This window comes from Periplaneta americana, chromosome 7, assembly GCF_040183065.1.
Source record: "Periplaneta americana isolate PAMFEO1 chromosome 7, P.americana_PAMFEO1_priV1, whole genome shotgun sequence".
Taxonomy (NCBI): domain Eukaryota; kingdom Metazoa; phylum Arthropoda; class Insecta; order Blattodea; family Blattidae; genus Periplaneta; species Periplaneta americana.
Genome location: NC_091123.1, coordinates 15,478,758 through 15,491,394, shown reverse-complemented (window position 1 = coordinate 15,491,394; position 12,637 = coordinate 15,478,758).

Genomic DNA, 12,637 nt, shown 5'->3' with positions numbered 1-12,637 from the left:
AAATAAATGAATGAGGTAGATAAACAATTGAATGCTCTTTTTTATTTAAGCATAAAAATATAGGAGTGCCATTTGAAATTTCAAAATAATATAGCTATAGACCTACAGATAAATATAAAAGATTATGAAGGTGGTGATGATGAAGATAGCGATGGTGGTGATGATGAAGATGACGATGGTAATGATATACATGGTGACGGTGATGGTGGTGGTGATAAAGATGATGGTGGTTATAATGATGGTGATGAAGATGTTAATGATGATGATAAAGATGATGATAGTGATGATAATTATGAAGATGATGTGATGATGATGTTGAAGATGTTGATGGTGGTGATGTTGAAGAAAATGATGATGAAGATGATGGTGGTGATAATGACGATGAAGATGATGGTGATGGTGATGAAGATGTTAATGATGATAAAGATGATGAATTGTGATGATGATGATGATGATGATGATGATGAAGAAGATGAAGGTGGTGGTGATGTTGAAGATGTTGATGGTGGTGGTGATGTTGAAGATGATGATGATGATGAAGATGAAGATGAAGGTGGTGATATTGAAGATGTTGATGGTGGTGGTGATGATGTTGAAGATGATAGTGATGATGATGATGATGATGAAGATGAAGGTGGTGATGATGAAGATGTTGATGGCGGTGGTGATGATGTTGAAGATGATGATGATGATGAAGATGAAGGTGGTGATGATGTTGAAGATGTTGATGGTGGTGGTGATGATGTTGATGATGATGGTGGTGATGATGATGAAGATGAAGGTGGAGATAATGTTGAAGATGTTGATGGTGGTGGTGATGATGTTGAAGATGATGATGGTGATGATGATAATGAAGATGAAGGTGGTGATGATGTTGAAGATGTTGATGGTGGTGGTGATGATGTTGAAGATGTTGATGGTGGTGGTGATGATGTTGAAGATGTTGATGGTGGTGGTGATGATGTTGAAGATGATGGTGATGATGATGATGAAGATGAAGGTGGTGATGATGTTGAAGATGTTGATGGTGGTGGTGGTGATGATGTTGAAGATGATGATGAAGATGAAGATGGTGATGATGTTGAAGATGTTGATGGTGGTGGTGATGATGGTGATGATGATGACGATGATGAAGATGAAGGTGGTGATGATGTTGAAGATGTTGATGGTGGTGGTGATGATGTTGAAGATGATGATGGCGATGATGATGATGATGATGATGATGATGATGATGATGATGAAGATGAAGGTGGTGATGATGTTGAAGATGTTGATGGTGGTGGTGATGATGTTGAAGATGATGATGATGATGAGGATGATGATGAAGATGAAGGTGGTGGTGATGTTGAAGATGTTGATGGTGGTGGTGATGATGTTGAAGATGATGATGGTGATGATGGTTGTGATGATGAAGATGATGGTGGTGATGAAGATTTTGATGGTGATAGTAATGAAGATGATGATGACGATGATTATGGTGGTGGTGATGATAAATATGATGATCAATGTGGTGGTGGTGGAGGTGGTACAACCAGAGGTCTTGAATACAATGTATGAGGTGTTCAGTATTAGGATCAGACCAGTTGTCTGTGCAACAAACGCAGACTAATTCCACGTCATGGCAGTAGGGCCGACTATTATGTTTGTAAAATTTATAGCAGTTTATCTGGCACAAGTCGTAATTGCAGCGAGTGCTGAACGCCTCGCTCTATTTCCTGTATTAGGCCACACGCAATACACCGAAACAAGCCACGTGTTGAATTGCACCTATAAAAGCACTAAGTAAATTTAACTGCCTTCTCTCTGGGGTATATGCAAAATACTGAATTACCTCGCCCGCCCTCTCACACTGTGAGTGAGGGACAAGATTTATTCCAAGTCTGTCTCGCTCTACAAATAAACTCCTGCGCGCCTGTCGAGGGTTTATCTCTTTGCTCCGCGTACCTACTTTCCTCGATTTCTATATGGCTCGAATTTCTTAAAGGCTTCTATTAGTATGATTCCAGTGTAAATAGTTGAGATTAGAGTTGAACTACGAGAGAGAATGCAAGACTAACAGCGCCCACAAAGTCGAAAACCCGCACGACAGTATTGTCTGTCGTTGACTGCTTGCGAGCAAACGTTCAAAACATCGGGACTTCGGGAGTGATCAACTCTCGAACGTCAACCAGCCTTGAATTGTCACAGTTGTTTATACCATACTGATCTTTTATCTGTTTTGGCAACTGTTATATATGTATAAGCAATCAAGTATCTCGTTTGAAACATTATCTCTACTTTTCAGTGTAGTAATCCGTTCCCTAATCTTTATTTAATTACTCGACACTTACTAAAAGATCAAGAAAATTTTTTTCGTATGTTTGAGATCAAATATATACAATCTTAAGTAAAGAAAAACACTTTATTTAACGCTATGTTTTATGTTTCTTAGAAATTCAAATTTATTTTTGGTGAAACGAGCCTTGAGGAACTTCCGCCGATTTTAGCAAGACTTCTGACTCGTGTTGCATCCAAATAATTATAAAATACGATAATTTGGTCCAGGGAGCATCCGTTTTTGGTGCAAAGGTAATTCGTTTGGCGTATTTCTTAATTGAAATTAACCTAAGTGGGTCGGTGTCTATTCCAAAATCGGCGGAAGTCCCTCAACGCTCGTTTAACCGATATATATTTTTTTGTTTATGTAACCCAGCGTTGACAGACAGGAACTAAACGGAGCGGAGCGCTCCACTAGACTGGTTGCGTGCTCCGGTGTTTCCACAGACATAAGCAAGTTCAAGCTCCGATCCAACTCCACAACCGGTTTTGGAGCTTATAATTCTGACACTACTGATAACCATAGAGCGTATTCCGAATCTCACCGGTGAGCAATCCGATGGCATCACGGTGTTCCGAATTCCACCGATGACGTCATTGATGCTCCACCGGTGTCGCACCGGTGCCATCAACTTGCAGAGGTGGTGGCAGTCTCCATCAGCCGCCATCAGAGAATCTGATTGGTTCTTGTATAGGGCGGGAATTAGCAGACGAATAACATCGTGCACTGTTGTGTCATGGCGGTGTGTTCTGCTTTAGTTCTGCTGTATAGTTTGTAATGAGCACAACGTAAAAACAATATGGTAATGGCTTATGAGCGAACATGTCAACGGACCAGTTATTACTGCTGGTTCAAGAAATAAATTGTTTATGCTATCTTTTCTTTGAACGAGATGGGAGTACGAACATTTCGCAAAATTTTGCTAGCGTAGCACAAACAACAACTTGTACAGTCGCCATGATAGCCATCGATCCTTCCAGCAGTTTTGTTCCTTATTTCGCTGCAACGTGACGTCATTGATGCTACCGGACCGGTGAGATTCGGAATACGCTCTATGGTTATCAGTAGATAATATCTGATCAGCCCGAGGCCGCTAAGGGGTAAGATGCTCGTGATAGAGTGTTCAGATAGAAATGATCCCCTCCCTGCAAGCGATTGGTAGCTTCGTTCAACCAATGCCTCCCCCAGAGAGGTTATTGGGCCTAGGCCTTCCACATACCACTTGCGCAGAGGTCATGCCTGGCACATAAAGTTCATTTAATTACACCCTGTATTACGAATACAGGACATCAAAATGTTTGTAGGTATGACATGTTTATGCTAGTTAGTGTAAGTACAAGAAAACTGTGAAATGTATGCCAATAATTTGACCACATCAGTATTTCAGCATTATTTTAGAATCTCTCTGCTCGTTTTCGCCGCAGGTGTTTCTTTCATTATTTTGGAGCGTAAAAAGTTAAACGTCAAAATGATCTCTTCACTCTTTGCGTATAACCCCCACGGCTGCATATTTCCAGGAGGGCTTCCATCGCGATATGTTTAAATTTATTTATGTATGACGAGGGTGGAGGGAGGTCTGTCCCTGCTAGAAAAAAAGAGAGAGGAGGTTTTGTGGGGGGCGGAGAAGGATGGGTGAGGGCCCGAGCGGTGGAACCAGCCCCTATTCAGTGAAATATAAAAGCACACTACGTATGTACAGTAGGTTTATATAATATATTCCCCTCACGCAGATCTGATGACGTGGTTTATTACCAACAAAGTAGCGCGTATGCGTGGTTGGTCCCATACATTACAAGTTGGTGAGGACGTACGGATCCGGGACATCGGTCTGCATGCCGACGTTTAAACACACTAGTGGATAAAATTACTGTCCAATGCTGCAGGGGAAAAAATAAAGCATACGATTTATCCCCTCATTCATTCCCCATATATTCCTCTTTTTATACATATATTCAGTCTCTTGTGAAACATGAGCGTCGCTGGAAGTTCACTCATGATGTTGGTTGATGAAATAAGGCAGTCCAAGTCTATAGTTAAAAAGAACTGGTGCTGCTCTTGTTGCTGCAACTTTTTCCCTCATTTGATAAACAATTTGTTGTCTCCATTTTGTTGTCAGCAGTTTTACACAAAGAATTATGTATGCGTGTACTCTTTGCGTGTGCATGTGTGCGTGAATACAGTGTATTTATATACTGAAATAAAATATGGTACAGATCGTATGTCTGCATACAGTATGGCGGAACATCAGAAGAAGAAGACGGCTATTCTCCTTCAATTCTGGTTATAAAAAAAAGTATGAAGAATCACTATTTCTACTTAGATTTCTTTTTTAATTTCTTTCATGCTCATGTTTTTGATCATACAGGGCTTTCATTTCAAAATTTGCCAGTCTAAGTAACTAATTATTTAAATTGAATTCAATTTAAACAAAAACACGTCAATTTAGATATTGAAGGAGAAGTCTGAAACCAGGCTTAATTGCATTTTAGATTTCACCCCCCCACCCCCAGCCACCGCCACTTTTAAATTTCAAATGGCACCCTTTTATACTTAAATAATTATGAAAGAGCATTCGATTGTTTATACACCTCATTCGTTTTCGCATCTTTTGTTTTCTATCATCGCCCAGGCCCACCCAAAAAATATGCGAATTTTTGCGTTTTTTTAATGGAAAATACTCAAAATTAAAACTAAACCATGGATCCAGAGCAATAGTTACAGCCGATAGCATTAAGGTAAGAAGTCAGAAATGCGTTTATTTCTTCAAGAGTCAATTTAACTGTGTTGGATTGGGCCTAAAAAATTGTCTGGAAGCCGTGGAGGCTACTGAATTGTTACATCAGCTAGAAAAATTTGACACCTTATTTTATTTGGTAGGCCTATGTTTAGACGATATTCTTGCCCTTGCAAATTCATTATCGGAAGCACCTCAGTCTCCATAAATGGATATTAGTAAATGTTCGTCCTTATTAAGGAAATGATATAACATTTTCAAAGCTCTGAAACGAAGAAAAATTCGACAATCATGTCAAGCACAAGGCTTTGTAATCTAGCAATTCTATCCATTGAGAGGGAGAAAAGTTGGGATTTGTTGAAGGACCCATCTTCAGCGATCGACAGATTCGTTGCTAGGAAATCTCGTCAGCTCCAGTTCACCTTATGAAGATTTTGTATAGGTGTGCCTTGCGTGATCGTTTATCATAATTTTGCGTGTTATTAAATAAGACTTCCGAGAATGAGTTTCAAGAGAGTTGATGGCAGTGGCATTGTCAGGAGATGGGTCAGGTAGGCTACTTTCTAAGCCCTGCATATCTGGCCCACCCAAAATAATTAGTCTGGCTACGTCACTGAATTTCTTAAATTTAATCAATAAGAATGATTTATGTCCTCTCTTGAAGGGTATACACCATTTTAAAATAATTTAGTACACAAACACAACTATTACAAGAAATGCTCAATAAGTTTTTGGAGTTTTATTCTCTTCAACTCTAATGAACAATAACAACAATCCAGGTTGCCAGGTGACGATAGAAAACAAAAGATGCGAAAACAAATGAATGAAGTGTATAAACAATTGAATGCTCTTTCATATTCAAGTATAAAAATATGGGGTGCCATTTGATATTTTAAATTGGGGGTGGCTAGGGGAGAGGGCGAAATCTAAAATGCAATTAAGTCTGGTTTCAGACTTCCCCCTCAATATCTAAATTGACGTGCTTTTTGTTTAAATTGAATTCAATTTAAATAATTAGTTATTTAGACTGCGAAGTATTGAAATGAAAGCCCTGTATATAAAACCAGTAGTAAATAAATTTCATTGAAACTACATCAATTATACTGTGTAAGCTCGTATTAATTTTAAGAAAAATTATTAGTAGTTGAGAGTGGGGTAATTGCACGCAACTAACTTCCTATTGTTACAAATTCTGAGATAATTTTAATGTAACACTGAAACTATCAGAGATAATAAACAAATTAGGTTCCGTTCTAATAGTATTTATAAGTTGCAAAATGTATTTCTAAACAACATTCTTTTCTGTTCATGATATATGAAAAAGTTGTAATGCGTACCATTACCCTACCAAGAAGGAAATGGGACGCAGGCAGTTGTGGTTGTAGTATGCAGATACAAATGCAATTGGAATATGGATTAATAGGTATAGAAACAACATTTAGGAACAATATACATAAATTAGAGAAACTTAACACTAAATTTTCTTACATGGGGATTGACCAAAGTCACAAATGAAATTTTGAGGAGTTTCAGCAGCACCGCAATCTGAGTGAAACCATCCTGAACACAGGACATAGCGAAAGAATTAAGTGCTAAATCTGTTCATTGCGAACATCATATCTCTCTGCCTCTTTCTCTGTCCCTTCCACTAGGCCTACAGGAATTTCTTTCGAGAGTGTTCCCTTGTGGTCTACATCACGTTTTATATTACCTATTACTTCGTCAACATGAAGTTCTTGGATTTAATAAGGTAGAATCCGAGTTATCCCCCACACAAATATTGACATAGGGCAGGTTATCGAATATGCCTGCGTTGGACACGATCCTTGGAGCCTTTGTGTTGCTGATGGATGTAAATCTCAGGCGTCCAACTGCGGACGAAGCGGATTGACTTAAACAAATAAGCTACCTCGTCTCCAAACAAAATCAGTTAAACTGATTGGAAATTATGTTTATTCTCCGCCATCTATTGAGCTCAGCATCACGTTAAGGGGTGGAGGGCTTAGGGGGTGTATGAAATAGGGGTTGAACTACAGATCCATTTACCCTGTTGGAGGGGGTTACTCTATTGATAAGGGCCCCGACTGGATGGCTTTGCAGGATCGGGTTGCAGCAGTTGATGAGATGGCATGGCACTAATGAAACGCAGCAAAAGACCAACATACCCTGTGGGATTCGAACACGCAGCTTCATAAGCCAAGAATTGCAACTGTCAATAATGATCACTAGTGTACATTTTCATTACATCTCTTCCCTGCGTGAAATAATAGACTATGGGACCGACACACTGCGTTTTGTAATCATATGTAATACACATGTATTGAAGGTTTACGTACCGCCTTTTCTCCATTATTTTGTGTTTCTAGACTATACAAAGCAGTACTGATAAGTTGTTAGCTTAACACGAAAAAAAGTTTTTGAGTCTCAAAACAAATTGTTTATTAATTTTTTAAGGTGACATGTATTTAATTAGCCTGACGAATTACTTCCTTGGTTTGAATTGTAAATTATTTAAAAATAGCGTGTAAGTGGGTCTTAGACTAGAAATGTTTGGTTTAAATGTAGTTCTGTTTATAAGTACAGTATGCATAAGGGTGTAATTATTTGACTTATTTGAACTGTTGTATCAGTGAAGCGAGGTGAGTCAGTGAAGTTATGGTTTTACAGTGCAGTGAATAGTTCCGATCAGTGATAATTTATAGCGTCAATGAAATGTGTTCTATAGTGTCAGTGAAATATGTGCTAAAGTGTCAGTGAAATGCGTCATAGTGCCACTACAGTGAGTGAGATGAGAATAAAGTGAAAGACTATTGAAACTTATGTAGGGCCTGTACATAATAATGTAGGTTGTATTGTAAAATTAGGTATTTTATTTATGTTTTATTATTATTGTGTTAAATTATATTGTGTATTCTTATTGTATTGTGTATAAAATTGTAGGCTTATTGTGTATTGTATAATTGTATTGTGTATTGTAAATATTGTTTATCGTTTCTTTATTGTGTATACCACTGCCACCGGGTGCATGCCCACTTGCAGTGTAAATAAATACATAGACATACATACATACATACATACATACATACATACATACATACATACATACATACATACAGTAGGACTCCGATTATCCGACACCCTATTAACCGATTGGTGGATTATCCGACTGTCTTTCTATCTCTTTCTTTCTGCGAAAAAAAATATTGTACTCTACATTATATTAGTATGAATTTGTTCTACAAATTGGTTTCTTACAAACTTTTATCTTACACAGCATGGTCTACTCTTCGAGTGGCCGTACTGTTTAACTTCTATGCAAAATGTTTTCCACAGGTGTCAAAAATATATTGTATTACGGAAAAAAGTGGAAGTAATTGAGTGGTTTGGGAAAAGAGAAACTGTGGTTCATCTCGTATAACAATACGAGATTGGAATTACAACTTTGAGCGATTTAATAAAAGAACTATAAAATGTATTTAAGTAGGTACGTACATCTACAACATGACACTTCTGCTATTCCTATCTTTCCAGAGACAACAGTTATAAGGAATTTCCTCGGCTATTAAAAACACGTCGTTGAAAACGACACTTCTGATGCACTACCTAGCGCGTTAAACCCAAAAACCACGGAGAAATTACGAAACTATATTATGCACTTCATTTATGAAAACCTTTTATGATACGGATAAACCGATTTTTTAGATTATCCGTTCAATCCACCCCCTTTATTACCACTGATAATAGAGGTTCTACTGTAATTGTCTTGCTGCAGGTAAACTAAGGCTAACAGCAACGTTAAACCTGCGTATATTAACAGTGAGAGTAATCTGCGGTCGGTATCAAACATAATATACAGGGTTTTCACGAAAATGATTACTTGATTTCAATAAATAATGTTCTACAACAGGCTAAGTCAATAAAAATCATGAATTTGTTTTTTCATAAAACGTTAACATGAGTTTTATTTTTACTGAAAAGACATACGCAAATTTAAACCAATAAAAAAGTTGTGTTGGTATGCAAACATCTTCCATATTATTTTTCACTGTTTCACTAGATGAAAACTTCTTTCTTTTTAATATTTTCTTTTAGTTTCACAAATAGGTGATAGCTCGCTTACACAGTATAAAGGCTATTGGCCTGAGAAGAAGCGACGAATGCAGTAAGAAAAGATGAAAAAGTGCTAGTAAAGGGTAATTGTAATTGTAAATGATAGAGAAGTATAGGGGAGCGAGAACGTGTATAAGCTGATGTGTAGAGAGAAATATAAGTATTTATAGGAAGTGAGAGTATTGTGAAAGGATTAGGTGTAAGTGGAATAGAGAGAAAGTTGAAAGTGAGCGCAAATATGAATGAGGGAAAAGTGAAAAAGGGTTAAGAGAAATGAACAAGTGACAGCATAAAATTAGTATTGACATTTGAACGTTGGAACAGTAAATGGATATAAGAGAAAGATAGGAGAAAAGGTCAAAGAACAAATAAGGCAAATAATTCAATATGATAATTTGTAGAGAATAAGTGAAATTGAAATCTTAGTGAATAGTAGTTAGAGGAAAAAGGGGGTTTGAAAGGCATATATAAATTTAGATATATTACGATTAATGATCAAATAGAGAATAGCAAAAGAAATGTAGGAGAAATACTGAAAGGGAGATTGGACAAGTAATAATAAAAAAAAGGTACATAGTTTAATTGGTAGAAGTTGTGTAGACGTGTACTGCAAATATGTGTTGCTGTAAGTGTTAATGGTGGCACCGGAGACAGAAATGTGAGGTACACCATTACATGTAAAGAAGTGCTGTGACCAAATATATCAAATATCAAATAGGTGATAGTCTTGCTTCTATTGAGCTCGGTCCATATTATTGGTGGTAAGAAAGGAAATACCTCTGGTTGGGGTTCTGGCTGATATGCATATCTATTATCAAGCAGTATATCTCACTTGACGATATGTGTCAGAGGAAGAACAATTGTTTGTCTGACTAGTGTAATATGTAGCTAGTCAGCGATAAGTAAAATTGAGGGGAAAGGAACTGGCCACCTACCCCATTATCTCCTGGCTTAGTTGCCTCATGAGTAATGCCTTATTGGTTGCACTTATGAGATTAGAACCTGTCTTCGGACAGTTGACTACACAACAAGAAAGGAAAGATAAATGAACTCGTCCCCGCGAGTAAGTTGTTTACTTGGTTGAGCCAAGCCACATTGTTTATGAACTCGCTCCTATCCCAAGGCTAACTGAAACGTTAAATCTGCGTGTATTAGCAGTTAGAGTAATCTGTATTTTTAATCAGTTTTGCACAAATTCATGTGAAGTAGTTATTCGTGTGTCATTCATAGTTTTCTGTTCAAGGACAGGGCTTTCACTGAAAACCCAGTATTCTCCATTCTTTCCTATTTTCTGCCTTACTCTTAATCTCAAACATAAGATTCATGTATCTTAATGTCATCTATCATCTCATACCTCCTGCTGCCCCTAACTTTCTTCCCGTTCACCATCCCTTCCGGTGAACTCTTCAATAGTCAGTTTACTCTCAGCCAGTGACCTAACCAATCCCCCTTTTCTCTTCCTGATCAGTTTCAGCATTATTCTTTCTTCACTCACTCTTTCCAACTGCTTCATTTCAAATTTTCAAGTCGCTTCTCTTCACTTCGTCGTTACGTTTATTTTTTTTTTGCCCCACACAATGTCACACTCCACACAAAGCACTTCACTAGTCTCTTAGCAATTTCAAATGTAATTTTAATATTTACGAAAATTGGTTTTAATAATGATAGCAGTTTAGTATTTTATTTTCTGTTCAAGCGATTATTTAACAACGCTGTATCAACTACTACATTATTGAGCATCGATGGTAATAGATTATACTTGGCGGACAAGACCAAGGATTCATTATTTGCTTATCTTACTGTTGGAAAAAGCTTTGGAAAAAATTCAACCAGGTTATCTACCAAGCGGAAGTCGAACCCGTGCCCGAGCGATCCTGCGCCTGAGTTAGCCTGTTAATAATAATAATAATCCGTGGTACTATAGCCCGTAAAGGGCCTAGACCCACCAGCCGGCTGCTGGCCTCACGCCCATATGCCGAAGCAGAGGTGGACGATCATCCAACCAGAATGAATGTATCGTGTAGTTAGCACGATGATCTTCCCAGCCGTTATAGCTGGTATTCGCAACCGGATTTCGCTACCTATCGTAGCTCCCCAAATGCATCGCGATGCTGGCTGGGCACCGGTCCCATACACTGGCCGAAATTTTATGAGAACATTTCTTCCCCATGAGGAATCGAACCAGCGCGCATTCCGTAACTCGGGTACTAGGCAGGATGCCTTAGACCATGACGCCACGGAGAGGGACGACTTAGCCTGTTAGTCTGTTAGTACAGGGACATCACTTTATTTTTATCAACATTTTTAACATTAACCTGGCTATACTCGGAAACACTGTTGCCCCCTTCCATTACAGGAGTTTGATGTTGCTAGTGCAATATGTAAACAAATCATTTTACTAGGTATAGGAGGAGAGAAAAGTAGTGTATCCATTTATGTTGTAGGGAAATATGATATTACGTTTTTCAAATTGATCATCACTTTTATGCAATTTATCAAAATACAGTGGAGTAGTAACATTTTTTTTTTCAAAAACTCAACTTTTCAGGCAGCTATGTTCGTTATGTAATGTCTACTTTATTTAGCATATTAATTATTGGTGTTAACATACAATATAGAGAGTGCACTTAAATTGAGGGCTCATAAGTAAAGGGCTGTAAGTGCACTTAAGTTACTTTTGAGAAAATGGGGTTTAAATATTTAAGCTTTCGTAAAATCGGTGAAATTTTTATTTAAATTTTAATGTGTGATGAGATTAAAATATCCCTTTGCCACTAAAATTGTAGATACTTTAGCTTACACTGGATGCACTTAACTCATGTTATTACAAATGTCACTAGCATTCCTTTGCTTGTAGCCACCTCAATTCAAAAAAAGCTAATCTGAATTTTTAAACAAGTTGCTGAAAATGATTGCCGTTCATTACAATGCAGGCTTCAATTCTTTACGCATATTATTAAAAACATATTGAAGTATATTCTCTGAAATTGAATTTATCGTTTCTTGAATATAATTTTTTAGTACGATATTATTAATATAGGTTCTTTCTTCTATAGAAAACGCATCCACATTTCTGAAACACACTATACACTGCAGTGTTTACTTCACTGCTTGAAGACTTTGAATGCAACAGCGGCCGTGAGTTTGTGTGTCTGACGGGAGCAAGGACATTAGTGAAGGGGTGGGAGTGAAGTACATTCAGAAATGCAGGTACAATAAAAATGCAAGTAAAAATAAAATGATGTCCTTGTATATTTTATTTAATGGAACTTTCAAATTCAGAGGTTATTTAATGTCGAAAATCTATGATAGTTTCAGTTCTCTTGAAGAGGAAGCTTTGCTAAAAATGTTATAGCCCTAAGCGGAGTTTGAACCATTGAACGTCGGATCAAACGCCTATCGTGGTAAGCACTAGGCCATCAGTGATGAAATCAGTGTTGATCGTATGAAATTTATTGCAACGTTGAGGAAAAATG